This window comes from Elephantulus edwardii, unplaced genomic scaffold (genome assembly GCF_000299155.1).
Source record: "Elephantulus edwardii isolate Elephantulus edwardi_28Jun2011 unplaced genomic scaffold, EleEdw1.0 scaffold00148, whole genome shotgun sequence".
Lineage (NCBI taxonomy): Eukaryota > Metazoa > Chordata > Mammalia > Macroscelidea > Macroscelididae > Elephantulus > Elephantulus edwardii.
In genome coordinates, this window is record NW_006399898.1 from 872,668 (window position 1) to 886,042 (window position 13,375).

Here is a 13,375-nt window from a genome sequence, read left to right on the forward strand (position 1 = left end):
TCTGTTCTGTCTCCTCCTCTGTCCTGGAGCGCCCTCTTCCAGTTCTCCTCCTCCACCACCACCACCTCCTCCTATCTCTTTCTCCTCCTCCTCCTCCCCCTCCTCTTCCTCCACCACCACCACCTTCTCCTTTCTCCTCCTCTTCCTCATAACCGCATGCAGCCTCTCCGTGAGTCTGAACCTCCTAAGTCCTCTTTTCCCTGACTCACATTCCCTCTTGTCTCTCCCTCTGTGTGTGTCTCTCTGTCTCTGTCTCTTTCTCTCCCTCTCCCTCCCTCCTTCCTCCTGTGTGTGTGTGTGTCTGTGTGTCTGTGTGTCTGTGTGTCTGTGTGTCTGTCTGTGGATGTCTCTCTCTCTCCATCTCTTCCTCTCAGTTCCCCTCTTCTCTCTCTGGCTCCCCCTCCCCTGCATACAGTCCTGTTTTTCCGAGTCAGCTTGTGACTCCACCACCCCCAGTTCGCCCCCGCACATCTCAGCACCGTTCCTCTGATGACAGTTTGCTCTCGAGCTGGTTTTCCAAAGGCCAGGATGTCACGGGCCTCTGTCCCTGAGTTTGCTCACCCTATTTGGTGGGTCACCCCTCTCCAAGGGTAGCCGCATTTCCGTTCTTAACCATGGGATGTCCTTTTAACACAGCAGCTGCCACCCCCTGTGAGTCCGCCTCCACAGAAAGTGTATTGTAGACTGTACAAATGTAATATATATTTATAAATGCAGCACCTGTAAATACAAAGTTTGCCTTCACGACTTTCTGGCTGTCCCTTTGCTTTTCTGCATGCTCCCCCTCCCCTGGGCTCAGCTCTGTCCCCAACGGGAAATGAGAACTCAGGTTCAGGGACACCAGCGATCCCACAACGTTGCCCCCTTGTGTAGGGCCATTCGCTATGGAAGGGACAGTGGGTGACACACGATGACAAGGGGTGTGTGTGTGTGTGCTTGGTGTCTCTCCCAGGACCTGCAAGGGCTCAGAGATGTAGCACAGCACCGTTCTCCAAACACCAACCGACAGTGCTGCTGAGGGGTGCATGGAAAGGTGCCCCCCTCACCTGCACCAACGCCCAGCTGAGACCTGTGGTCACGTGTCTGCACGGGGTCATCTGGACAGGGAGCGAGGGGAGCCGTTCTGCGTCTGTAAAGCTGACAGTCTCTGGAATTCCTCATGCAGCTGCACTCGGTCCTGTGGGTGGGTGTGGGCTCAATGGCAGTGGGTTTGTTTTCAGGCACCCTCAGTGGTGCCGGCTGTGCTCGTGCTCCACAGCTCACCAGAAGGTCGGTGGTTCGGCTCCACCCCAAGGCACCTCGCAAGAAAGTCCTGGGGATCTATTGTTACAATTTCAGAACTGGTATCATGACACTGTACATGTGAGAAACATCAGATAGGCACATTGTGTGTTATATTTTTATAATTTAAAAAAATTAAACTTACAAGAATACTTCTTGAGTCAACAGATTAAATAGAACATCCAGGTCCTTTCCCTTCTCTACTTCGGCAGCCTGGGAAGGAGCTGCCCAGCTCCACCGCCCCATCTTCCGGGGCCCCTCTGTCCTCCCTGTCCTCCCCTCCGGGTCCCCCCCGGGGCCCACACTTCGCAGCTGGCCTTGCTGTTCTCTCCACAGAACTCGCCACTTGCCCAGAGCCTTCTCCAGCCCCAGTTGTCACCGGAGACCCACCTTGGGAGTCAGGCCCTGAGCCCGCAGGGCACCCTCACCCTCAGTAGAACCTGAGCTCCACAAGCAGGCCGACGTCAGATGCTGTTTTCTGAGTAAGTGAAATCTGCCCTCCCGAAAGAAAACCTCAAGGGACGTGCAAAGTGTGGTGCTGCTGCTTACGAATTAGAAAATAACAATGGTTACCAGAAATCAGTCATACAATTATGCGAGTCTGGCTTTAAGACCCAAAACCAAAACCAAGCCGCCTGCTGTGGGTGCGTTCCAACTCCCACAGCCCTCGGGGTTCCGAGGCTGTGAATCGTAGCAGGAGAAAGCGGCATCATCTTTGTCCCAAGGAACACCTGGTGGGTTTGAACCATGAACCTTTTGATTAGCAGCCCGACACGTAACACACTACACCACCAGGGCTTCCCGGGTCCTCCCAGAGTGGTGGCTCCATGAGATAGGACTGGCTGGCTCTTCTTGACAGAATCCAGGCAGAGAGGCCGTGGTGAGGACTTGATGGGCTGCGTGTACTGTGACTGTCGAGAACAGCCCTCCCTGCTCATCGTGAGAAGAGACCAGGAGAGGCAGTGAGGGCCGGGAGAGAGTCACCAGTGCCTCATCAGTGGAGGCTCTTGGAGGACCCTCCCCCTATATAGCAGTGAGAGGCCTCTTCCGAGTCAGTGGGCTTTTCACCCTCAACCCTGTTCTGTAACTCTCGCCGTTTCTCTAAGTTCATAGAGTTTCCAGAGGCATGTGGTTTAGGAAGTGGATGCCATTCCTGCTTATATGTATATGCAAATTCATACGCTGTTAGGTGCAAATCATAGGGAGCCTGTGAAAAACAGCTCTGACCCCTGTCCTATCCTGTGCCGCCTTCATCATCTCTGACACACTTGAGCCCATTGCAGCAGTCGCTATGTCAGTCCAGCTGGTTGAGGGTCTTAAGTCCCTTTCACCAACCCTCCACCTTTCCAAACATGATACCCCCCTTCAAGTCTATTCTTTCCTAGAAACATGCCTAAGATGTGAGACGACACTTGGCCATCTTTGCCTCCACGGAGCACTCTAGCAGTACTTTTCTCCAAGACCTACCTGTTTGTTTTCTTGGCAGTCCAGGGATGTTCAGTACTCTTCCCCACTACCAGAGCTCCAAGGCATATATTCTTCTTCTGTCATTCTTGGTCATTTCCCATCATCTTCTGTCACCTTTATTCATTGTCTAGCTCTCAGCAGCATAGCAAGTCATTGACAAGTCCATGGCCTGACGCCAGCACACCTTATTCCTCAAACTGATTTCATTGCTCCTCAGTAATTTGGAGAGGTCCCTGACTGCAGACTTTCCCAGTGCAGTGCGTCTCCTGATCTCCCCACTGCTGGTACTACCAGTGTCGATTGTGGATCCCAGTAAGATGAAGTCGTTGACAACTTCAGTTTTTACTCCATCTGTCATTATGTTGCATGTCTGTCCAGTGGTGGCACCAGGAGCTCTCTAGGATGACCAGCCTATGAGATCGAACAGGCAGCCTTTGCACAGTGAGGAAGCTGAGAAGGCAGGAAGGGAGAGGAGAGAAGGATGAATGGAAACCCGAAACACAAGGAGGAAGTAGGAGGGGCTTGTAATAAAAATGTGTAGGAACTGTCCAGGGACAACTAGTGACTCTGTAAACTTCCACCCAAATCACAAAACAAGGTTTAAAGTAAAAGCCCTTGGTTTCTGCTCTGGCACACGGGGGCCCCAAGTGTCAGTGCCAGTTACTGGCAGTGACAAGCCGGCCTCTGGGAGCTGGAGGGAGGCCAGGCCATGATAGTCAGCACTGACGGGTGACCGCCACAGGAAAGCACAGGCTCATTGTGGGCAGATGTGCTGAAAGCCGGGGGTTAGTAGGGTTAGTAGAAACCCTTCGAGGTTCTCCTGTTACCTGGATCCACAGTCAACATCCATGGTACCAGCAGTGAAGAAATCAAAAGACATGTTTCATTGGGGAGATCTGCTGTTATGGAACCCCAAAGGACTGAAGGGCAAAGGCATCCGATTCAGAGACTAAGTGACGCCTGATAGAAACCATGTCTTTTGAGTCTTCCTGTGCTTCTGAAAGTTGGACACTGAACAAGGATGACAGAAGAAGAGCGCATGCCTTTTAACTGTTGCACTAAGAGAACTGACTGTCCCGTGAACCATGAAAAGAACAGACAGGTGAGTCTGTCGTGGAGAAAGGCTGCTGAAACCTGGTCTCATGTACTTTGTGCTTGGGGTCAGGAGGGGCCAGTCTTGAGAGAATGACATCATGTTCAGATGGGGGTAAAGGGGGTCAGAGAAGGAGAAGACGACCTTCAATAGGATGAAGTGACACCGTGACTGTAACAACAGGTTCAAGCTTGTCAGAGATGGGCGAATGCTGTCGGACGGAGCGTGATTCAGTCTATTGTTCAGGGGTCCCTGGGAGTCACAGTCAACCTGACAGCACCTAACAACAACTGCCAATGTTGAATATCTGCTCAGGGTTTTTTATAATATTCTGAAAACAAAGTCTGAAATGCTGGCATGCCATATGTCATTCCCAGAGGTGCCTGCACCACAGACCTGCCAACCTCAAGTCCCCAACCCATTGTTAGCTGCCTGGGAAAATGTCACACCTTTCAAAAAGAAAAATGACCTTTGAGTGAATTTCCTGATTGTTAATGGTAGGAGGGGCTGTGAGTAGAATCATCTGTACATCAGCTGTGTGGAGAGTGGGAACAACTGGCCAGAGGCAGGGGAGGAGGTAGGCACCAGTGTGTCAGGAGAGGGGGTCACCAGAGTGTCAGGGGAGGTGGGCATCAGAGTGTCAGGGGAGGGGGACATTAAAGTGTCAGGGGAGGTGGGCACCAGAGTGTCAGGGGAGAGGGACATCAAAGTGTCAGGGGAGGTGGGTACCAGAGTGGGAGAATGGGCACGGTGATAGAGGAGGGTAGGCCTGGTGACACGGTGTCAGGGAGGGTGGACCTGGTAGCTAGGGAGGGGGGAGGGTGGGCCCCATCATGGCTTGAGGTGCAGTGGGCACTACATCTGGCTGCTATTTTTCCATTTGCAAAGCTGGCCGACCCATGTCGTCCAGACACCTTGTGACCAGGTGGTTCCCTACCCTGTAAACGTCCTCAAGTTCTCTTGGTGTCAGGTGTTTTCTGGTAGAACCCCATGCACGGTGCCCCGTGCACACCAGGTAGAACTCCATTCTCTCCTGTGCTGTCCTCTCCCTCTCCGATGGCAGGAGCCCATTGCTGCAGACCCTGTGTCAGCCCATCTCATTGAGGGTCTCTCTCCTTCCCTGACCCTCCGCCTTTCCCAGGCCTGGCCCCTCCTGATAGTATGCCCAACATATGTAAGAAGCTTCACCGTTCTTCCCTGTAAGGAGCACTCTGGCTGCACTTTCTCCAAGACGAATTTGTCAGTTCATGGAATATTCAGTACTCTTTTCATTGTTAGGTGCCATCGAGTTGAGTATGAGCCCTGGCAACCGTGTGAACAGCAGCTCCGCGCCCTGTCTTGTCCCATATCATCCTCATCATTTCTGACACACTTGAACCCATTGCTGCAGTCGCTGTGTCAATCCATTTATTTGAGGGTCTTCCTCTCTTCTCTCAACCTTCCACCTTTCCGAGCATGATATCCTTCTCCAAAGAGTAGCATCTCCTAGCAACAAAGTATGTGAGATAAAGCTTTATCCCTTTTGCCTCCAAGGAGCATTCTGGCTGCATCTTCCCCAAGAAATTTGTTTGCTCTTTCAGCAGTCCACAGGATATTCAGTGCTCTTCTCCAACACCAGATCTCAAAGGCATCAATTCTCCCGTCATCCTTATTCATTGTCCTGCTCTCAGATGCATATGAAGTGATTGAAAAGACCATGGCGAGAAACATGTGCACCTTAGTCCTCAAACAGACATCATTGCTCCTGAGTAATTTGGAGAGGTCCCTGACTGCAGACTTTCCCAGTGCAATACGTCTCCTGATCTCCTGACTGCTGGTACTAAGGGTGTTGTTAATTGCAGATACAAGTACGATCATATTGTTGACAGTTTTCATTCTTCTTTCCGTTTATCACGATCAGTAGTGAGAATTTTTGTTTTCTGGACATTGAGATACAATCCATATTGAAGGCTGCACTCTGTGATCCTCTGCAGCGAGAGTTTCAAATCCTCCCTTTCAACAAGCAAGGTTGTGTCATCTGTGTAACGCAGGTGGTTGTTGAGTCTGTCTCCAAATCCTGATGGGACAGTCTTCTTCAGAGTCCAGCTCCGTGTATCGATTGAATGCGTGCGGAGAGCGGCTGCAGCCCTGATGCACACCTTCCTTAACCTCTGCTTAAGATTTTTAAATTCAGGTGGGATGGACTCAGGATCATATTTGGTTCTTATGGCCTTGTTTTAATAGTCTTCCACCTCAGTTGGAGCTTGCACATGAGTAATTGATGGTCTGTTCCACAGTCAGCACCTGGCCTGGTTTTGACTACTGATACTGACCTTCTCCAACAGTTTCTTCCACAAATGGTAGTCAGTCTGATTTCTGCACAGTCCATCTGGTGAGGTCCGTGTGTTAAGGCACCATTTGTGATTTTTTTTTTTTAAAAAAAAAGGTATTTGTGATAAATAAATCACTGAATTCTCTTTCCGGCCCCATTTCTGTCACGGAGTCTGTGTTTTCTGACTCCCAATCCTTCTTCATTGTTTCCAACTTTTGCATTCCAGTCACCAGTTACCATCAGCACATCTTGACTGTGTGTCTGATCCGTTTCGGTCTGCAAAATTTGGTAAAAATCTTTCACTTCCTTCTCTTGGGCTTTCACTGTTGGTTTACAACATTGCACTTCAGGAAGACTTGAAATAGTCTTTTTATCTATGAATGCAATGCCATTATGTGTTTCATTCCTGGAATAGTATACCAGGTGATTGATTGACTCAGATTGGCCAAAGCCCGGCCATCTCATCTCACTAGTGCCTAGAACACCAGTGTTGATGTGTCCTATTCATTTTTTCACATCATCTTGTTTTCCAACATTCACATTTCATACATTCCTTGTCCCAACTGTTTCTCCTCATTTTGACTGACTTCCAGTCTGGGCTCTACCTCTAGTCCAGTGAAATCTAATCCAGTAAAAATCATAGGATTTTCACATGCACATAAGGCAATTAAAAATGCCATGATGGTGGCCTAATGGCAAGAGGCTGTGTTGCAATCTCAAAGCTGCTCGGTTTGAATCCACCAGATGCCCCACTGAAGGAAGGGCAGTCTCCTCCTGGGCCAGTCAGATCCAATTTGATGGTATCCATGGGGGAGGGAAATGCCATCATGTGGGTCAGACATCAGCAATGGGGGAGAGAAATGCCATCATGGGGGTCAGACATCAGCAGGGTCACTTGAGAAAGGCAGACCCTGAAAAACACACCCATAAACTACTTCAGAACAACTGAGTGGGCCCTGGGCCTGAGAGCAGGGTGCCTGGGTAAGGCTGCTGGTTTTGCTGGCAACTGGCCCTTCTCCATCCCGGGGGAGCAGGGACAGGGTAGCCCCTCCCTGTGTGATGGGATTGCACTGGACAACTTAATGAGAAATCCTCAGTCCCCGCTGAGGCATTAAATGCTGGTTTCCACGTGATGCCCCCAGCCCCTGTGTTAAGCTCCGACTCCTGTCCCGTCCCTATTTCATAGAAATGTTACAGAAAGAGAAGTTTAACCAAGAAGGACCTCACCACCCTGTGTCTGGGGTTCAGCCCCTCGATGGCAGGCGGGATGGGGTGCAGGTGAGGAAGTAGAGGGATGGTGGCTTCACGTCCAGTTGTAAGGAGGTTTCAGTTACGCAGATTGAGCGGACTTGAGGTCTGAGTCCCTCAAGGAGAAAGAAGTTGGTGTTTATTTTCTTCCCAGCAGTGTTCACTCTTTGCTGCTTTTCACCAATGTAAATAATCGCCCTTCTCAGGGGATTTTGGGGGTTTTCTAGCAGGAGGAGAGTCCATGCCCGTGCTCAGGAATGGCCAAGGCGGCCCGGTGGCCTGGCGGCTTAGTGAGGCCAAGAAACGAGGGCACCAGCCGGGGGTGTCCATCCTGGTTCATGTCTAGTGCACTTGGACAGCGGCTGTCGCTGCTGCATCCACGTTGCTTCTCTCTGCCCTTGATTCTGTTTCATGAGCCCATGTGTGCGGAGCAGGACCCACCCACAGGGGCTTCACTTGTGGTGACAAGATCACATCCCCTGCATATTGCTGTGAGCTGCAAGCAATTAATCCAAGAAGCTGGGGTCTGTGAAGAATGCTGGGTCATGATTGCAGGAAGCCAGTGATAAGCCTATGACATAACACACACAGGGACATAACCCATTCTAAACCATTCACTGGTCAACTGGAACAGTTGATATTCTAAAATATTACATATTACATCATTTACTTTTTACACTTAAAAAATTTGCCCTGACATTTTCTATACTTACATATTTGTTTTCTTTTTCATCACTTTTGTTAATTTCTTATTCATTTTACTTCTTGTATTACATGTTTATTTTATACCTTTAATTTTTTTTTACCAAAATGGATGTTAAAGGATGCTCTGAAACTTAACTTTTGGACACAGAAGCTCATGTCAAAAGAAGGAGTGATGAAACGCGAGAGCTGAACAGATTGCAAAGGGCAGCTCGAGAAGACAGCACAGTGCAGTATAGTGAACTGTGCAAAGGCCTGGAGTTAGAAAATCAAACACAGAAAACACGGTTGGTATTTCTGGAGTTGAAGGAACCAGAGGAAAAGTGCCTTGCGTCGCATCCTGCCAGAAGACACGACAAATCTGGGCAGGGAGAAAGGCAGTCAGCAGCAGTGCTTCTCGCAGGCGAGGCTGGGAGCCCGCATCACACATCCACGGGCCTGCTGTCAGGAGGGAAAGGCCGTCACGTCTGGAAGAGGGAAGGGTCAGTGAAGGCAGACCCTGGGTGGAGGTGGGGTGCACACTGGCTTGAGGGCAGCAGACCTGAAGGGGAACAGGCCCAGCTTTCCTGCTGTGGATGACGTCACTATAAGGCAAAAGCACCTCACAGCAACAGCAAGGTATGTGTGCATTTCAGTCATGTAACCAATTTATGTCAGTCATATTTGCTAATCCTTTATGTGTACTGTTTCTATTATCATTATCATTATTATTATTATTTCATTAACCCACTGCCTGCAAGTACATTCTGACTCGTAGAGGAAACCTCCCCTCCCCCCCAAGGAAGTTCTCAGGCTATAAATCTTTATGAAAGGAAACTGCCCATTTCTCCGGGGCAGCAGCTGGTGGATTGGAACCAGTGACCTTTCGGTTCGTGTTCCAGCAGGCTACACACTACTGCACCACTATTTTTTCTACACTTCAGTTGCTCATTTATTTTTTTAAAGTGTTTACAGTGTATTTAAATGTTTTATTTTTTTAACATTTTAAAATTCCACTGAAGCATTGTGTGAGCTGCAGTTTCTGAGGACAGCCCCAAACCTACTGCTGTGAGTCGACTGTGTGGAGCGGCCCCCTCGTCTCTATTTCTCCAGGTCCCCCTCTGTAGTTGCCCCGCAGATGGGCTCAATCAGGATCTGCCGTTAACAAGTCCCAGGTGGGACCTGTCTTCGTAGCCCAGCACTGCTGGTTCCTGAATTACTTCCATCTGGGCTCAGATGACCTGCCCTGGATGGATTCCACCCCTGATTTTATGGAAATGTGTGTCTTAGCAAATGGCCTGTGGGCCACGTGGTTCACCGCCAGGTCCCAGGCACGGTGGCCTCTGTAACGGGGACAGGGTGCTGACTTTCAGCTTGTGGACAGAGGGCTTCGGCCTTCCCAGCTGCGGGTCTGCTCATTGAGTCAGAATTGGGTTCACAGGTCTTCAGCCCTGACCCCGCCCACAGGAGCCATCGGCCCTTCTCAAAGGTCAGCCGCTTGGACCCACCTGGGGTGAGTCATGGAGCCCATGGCCATGGGCTGGGGTCCCACCTGTGGGTGGGGGCAGGACTAGAGAAAAGGCAGGGAGGGGGGCGGGCTCAGTGAGCGCTCCGGCAACAGGCCATCTTGGAGGGCAGAGGCCTGGCCCACTGGACAGCTGAGGGGAGCGGCCCCTGGGGGCCCTGCATGGGTGCCCCCCGCTGAGCCTCACGTGCCCCGGGACTGCCCGCTGCTTCCAGGTAGGTGCGTTCTCCGCTGGCGTCTGCCCTCGCGCCCCCGACCCCCACTCTGGGGTGTTAGAGTCAATACCACGGCCGTCAGGGTGGTTGTGGGGGCACCACGGACCAGGGAGCCTTCTCCCCACTGCTCTTGAGTTAGGACAGACCCATGGTGCCCCATGGGCATAGAACAACTCTCAACAGGTGTTTCTGCAGTGAATTGCCAGAACTTTCTCCCCACATACTCACTCACCTCGGGGTAGGCTCAGACCGTCAACCCTTAGTTCCTGTGTTGACCTGGGGGATCTGAGCACTGTGTGTTCATCCCTGCCTGTCCCCTCAGGGGTTTTGGGGTGGGGGACACACTTCATCCCTGCCTGTCCCCTGGGGGTGGGAGGGACACACTGCAGCCCCAGCTGCTCCCGTTTGCTTTCTGACCTCATAGTTTAAGGCAGTGTCCACACCTGCCTCCAGCCCTGGGTGTCCCACACCTGCCAAGACCTCACATTTGCCACAGGAAATTCTCCCAAAGTCATTGCTCTGTAAGTAAAGAATTCCAAGCCCAGCTCAGAAGTGCAAGGCCTAGACGCTGGGTCTCCAGGCTCTGCACCTGGTCGGGGGCGCCCCTCCCCGCCCGAGGCAGCTTGTGGGTCCCAGAGGGCCTTCCTGCTACAGAATGGCCTGGCATGCACAGGGTCTGAGCTTATAAGGCTGTCCAAACAGCTGTCCAGACAGTTAGAAAAATCTTAAAAATAACCATTATAGTCAAGGCCCTTTGTTCAAAATCCCTATGTTTGCCAAGCCCATTGCTGCCATGCGGACCCTGACTCACAGAGACCCCCATCGGATCCCAGGCTTATAGGTTGCTATAGCTGGTGGCTTTGAACCACAGACCTCTGGGTCCCCAGCCGATTGGTTCACCCACTGCTCCGCTGGGGCTACTGATTCATAAAGTCCTCCCAGGTAAACACGCTGCTGCGTGAACCCCGACTCCCTGGGGTTTGGTCAGACGTTTTCTAACCAGCCTCACTGTGGCCGAGTCAGGACCGAGCCTAGCTGACCCTCTGTGGGCTTCTGAGGCTCACAGATCCCCGGAGGCCTCTGCCCTGTCCCCTCACTGAGTCGCTGGCAAACTCGAGGCATTGTTGTGTTAAGAGGTTCAGCTCCACCAAGCTGATATACACATTCATGTTGTCAGGGAGCTGGAGACGGCCTGGTCCGGGCAGAGCTGTGCTGGTTGTGCGTGGATATGGAGGCCTGGCTGCCCAGGCATGGTCGTTACAGGAGACAACAGCCTCATTGTTCTGTTGAGTGGCTGGTGGCTTTGAACTGCCAGCCTTTGGGTCAACAGCCCAGCACTTACCCCACTGTGCCACCACGACTCTTAAACACTTGAGCCCAGCCAGCTGAGCACACCCATGCCCCCTGCACGTCCTGCATCTGTCTCTGAGCCCCCCTTTCCCACCCTTGAACTTGAGGGGCTGCTGTGAGGGCTGCAGCCTCTGGGCTAGCCAGATGATTCACACTGTCCCCCCAAGGTTGGAGGGTCAGGTCCACCCGAGGTGCTTCGTAAGAAAGACCTGGCAGTCTGCCACCAAACCTCAGCCATTGGGAAGCGGCTGGAGCATGGTTATCCCCTGATGCCTATGGGGCCTCCTTGTGTGTGGGTTTCTGGAGTGTTAATTGCATTCAGAGGAGACACTGTCACCTTGTCAGTGTCCCCTTAACATTTGCTGTTACTGCAGAAGGAGCCAGGGCCTCATTGCTGCAGGGCTAGTGATAAACTCAGTTGCTTTATAAACCATCGCACGCATTGTAACTGTAGTGGATTACGGCCTCAGGAGGGATCCCTGGTAGCACAGTGCATTGAACATGGGGCTGCTGACTGAGAGGTCAGCGGTTCTAACCCGTCTACTGCTCTGAGAATGGTACAGCTGTTGCTTCCACACAGTCCCCTTAGGAAACCTGCGGGCAGTCTCTGTCCTCCCGGCTCGCGTGGCTGGAGTCAACTGGATGGCAGTTGATATGAGCATGGAGACTTTTAAATAAACTTAGACGCTGAGAGAGCGAGAGGACAAGGCAGCTTGTCTGAAGCATCTGGGGTCCTTGGAAACTTTTTCTCCAGCTTTTTGAAAGTTGTTGAGTTTATAGTAGATACAGAGAAATTGAGCTTGGCTCCTGGTGCCCGTCTTCTGCAAAGATCTGTTATTAGGCGCTTCAACTTGGGGAGCTTGCACATTTTGTATTAGGTGATGGAAGAATCCTGAGGTTGGAGAAGAAAAGCCATTATTAGTGAGAGCTTCCTGTCCTAACACGTGAGCTCAGGATGAGAAAGGAATGAGGCGGGGGTCGGCCCAGGGAGAAAGCTTTTGCAGTTTAACTGAACTGTATCATTTTTTTTGAAAGACCTTTTTCTCAGCCAGAATCCTGAAGGACTATTTAAGTCTGAGAGAAGATGCAGATTATAAAAGAATCCTTTTTAAAAAAAAAGTTTGCATATTGTTTTGTACAATCATTTCTATACATTTTATTATTAATAACCACCTGTTGTATGCCAATTATCTGCTCTATGCCAATTATCACCCCATCCTTTCAAGACCCCACTGAACCTTTCTCATTCCTTCACCCCCTTCACCCCATGACCTCAGCTGTTTCAGTGATTCTTCCCCTCTCTCCTCCCCTTATCCCCTTTCCATTCTTAACACTCGTGCACATCTTACCCAGTTATCCTTCTGTTTTCACAGTAGTGGCCCTATGCCTATTTGTCCTGACATATTTCACTCAGAAGAAGGCTCTCTAATCTCTCCCACATTATAGCATTTTACAAAACCATTGTTCCTTGGTGCTGCATAGTATTCCATGGTGTGAACGTACCATAGTTCATCAATCCATTTACTTGTTGATGGGCATGAGGGCCGCTTCCTTTTTCTCGCTGTTGTGATAACACTGATATAAACATATGTCCATTCGTGTCTCAGTTCTGATTTCCTTGAGGTTTATATCTCTAGCAGTAGAAGAGCTGGGTCATATGAGATTTCTGTGTTCAGCTTTTTGAGGAAACACCAGCCCACCTTCCAGAACGATTGTGCCAGTTTTCAATCCCATCAGTCATGTGTACAAGTTCCAATCTCTGTATCCTCTCCAAGTTTTTGTTTGCTGTTTTACTGAACTCTGCTGCTGCTGGATTGAGATGGTATCTCTTTGTGCTTTTGATTTATGTGTCTCTGATCGCTAGTGATTTTAAACATTTCCTCATGCGTTCTTGGTCATCAAAATGTTCTCCTTTGTGGGGAGACTTTTCTCCATTTTGTTTTGAGACTTTTTAAAATTTCCATTCACTCATTGTTGCACATTTTCCTCCCTGTCCCCATCCCCACCCCCCCAGTTCGCTTTTTCTTTGGAAAAAATGTTGTTTCACTGTTATACAGTCCCCCCACCCCCAACCACTTTACTATTCAACTCTTATTCTGGGCTCTTGTCATGCCAGTAATACCTAAACATATGTTCCTTTTGTAACCCTGGAGACTAAGGTGCATCTGATACAGGCCATGGTCTTTGCAATCACTTGTTATGCA